Source organism: Phascolarctos cinereus, unplaced genomic scaffold (assembly GCF_003287225.1).
Source record: "Phascolarctos cinereus isolate Bilbo 61053 unplaced genomic scaffold, phaCin_HiC Scaffold_9;HRSCAF=440, whole genome shotgun sequence".
Taxonomy (NCBI): domain Eukaryota; kingdom Metazoa; phylum Chordata; class Mammalia; order Diprotodontia; family Phascolarctidae; genus Phascolarctos; species Phascolarctos cinereus.
Genome location: NW_027556402.1, coordinates 235,134,115 through 235,135,998, shown reverse-complemented (window position 1 = coordinate 235,135,998; position 1,884 = coordinate 235,134,115). Strand labels below are relative to the sequence as shown.

The 1,884-nt window shown below is 41.1% G+C and overlaps 1 pseudogene; it reads right to left on the bottom strand.

Annotated features, from left to right (window-relative positions):
• Positions 1-685: 685 nt before the first annotated feature.
• On the bottom strand, positions 686-976 carry LOC110200973 (large ribosomal subunit protein P2 pseudogene; annotated as a pseudogene).
• Between the last annotated feature and the right edge of the window lie 908 nt (positions 977-1,884).

Sequence of the window (1,884 nt, the reverse complement as noted above, 5' to 3'; positions counted from 1 at the left end):
TAATCCTGGGACAGCTAGGTGGCCCAGTGGATAGAGCACCAGCTCTGGATTCAGCAGGACCTGAGTTCAAATCTGGCCTCAGACATGTAACACTAGCTGTGTGACCCTAGGCAAGTCACTTAACCCCACTGACCAGCCAAAAAAAAAAAAGAGTAATCTTGCTGGCCTGTGAAATTCACAGAATTGTTCAGTAATTTGAACATTCTTTGGCATTGCCCTTCATTAGGACTGGCATGTAAATGTTACTTTTCCAATCTGGTGGTCACTTTTGAGTTTTCCAAACTTAGTGGGACGTTGAATGCAGACTTTAACAGCATCATTTTTTTTTTTTTAGAATTTTAAATACCTTAGCTGGAATTCTGTCACTTCCATTAGCCTTGTCATTAGCAATGATTCCAAAGGCACATGTGACTTCATTCTCCACAACTTCTGGCTCTACATCAGTAACCACACCATCATAATTATCAGTGATGTTAAGATTATTTTTTTTAAGGCAATTGGCGTTAAGTGACTTGCCCAGGGTCCCACAGCTAGTAAGTGTCAAGTGTTTCGTCTGAGGACAAATTTGAACTCAGGTACTCCTGACTTCAGGGCCGGTGCTCTATCCACTGCACCACCTAACTGCCCCACTTTTTTTTGTTTGTTAATAAGAGGTTTTTTTTCGCTCTAGGATCAGGGTGGGTGCTCAGTTAAAGCCCATGTCGTCATCAGACTCCTCAGACTCCTCTTTCTTCTCTTCCTTCTTCTCTTCTGCAGCATCAGCGACAGCACCACCAGCGGGCATGGAGGCCAGCTTACTGCTCCCCTGGACGATCACAACTTCTATGCTCTTGCCACTCAGCTCGCTGATGACCTTCTTCAGCCATTCCTCATCCCTCTCGATGCCCATGCTGTCCAAGCTCTTTTTCAGGTCCTTGGAGCTGGGGGAAGCGTGGCTGCCGAGGACGGCCAGGACGTAGGCTGCCACGTAGCACATCTCGGCGGTCCGGTCCGATGGTCGCGGCCTAGCGCAGCAGAAACTGCAGGCGCAGCAAGTCCAGTCTGGGCGGAGTCAAGGCCGGGAAAAGATGGTAAGATCTTTCTTGCAGAGTTCTGTGTATTATTGCCCCTTCTTCTTAATCTCTTATACTTTTAAGTCCTCACCATTTTTATCTTTTATCATGTCCATTTTTCATTAAAAGTCCCCTTGACATCTCTTAATTTTCTTAAAGAGATCTCTTGTCTTTCTCATTCTACCACTCCCTTTTATTTATTTGCATTGCTTATTCAAGAAAATCTTGTCTCCTCGCTATTCTTTGAAATTCTGCATTCCATTGAACATATATTTCCCTTTCTCCTTTATCTTTTGCTTTTTTTCTTTCTTATCTATTTCTATAGCCTTATCAGGCAACAGTTTTGCTTTCTTGCTCTTCTTTTTTTTTGGAATATTTTTTGTTGCTGCATCCTGCACAATAATATGAACCTTTGTTCATAGTTTTTCAAGCACTCTATCAGAGCTTATCCCTTAAATCTATTAATCATTTCCTCTTCATATTCATAAGAGATGTTATTTAGGTCACACCTAAATAACTAAAATAACTATATAAAATATTATTATGGTTTTCCCTACTTTCTTCAATTTGTCTGAATTTTGAAATAAGAAGCTCATGGTCTGAGCCACAGTCAGCTCCAGGTCTTGTTTTAACTGACTGTGTAAAGCATTTCCACCTTTTGCTATAAAGTACATAACCAATTCAATTTTGGTATTGTCTATCTGGTGAGGCCCATGTGTAGAGCTATCTTTTGGATTGTTGAAAAAAGATGTTTGCTATGATCAGTGTGTTATTTTGACAAAACTCTGCTAGTTTCTGCCCCACTTCAATTTTTTATCATAAGACCAAACTT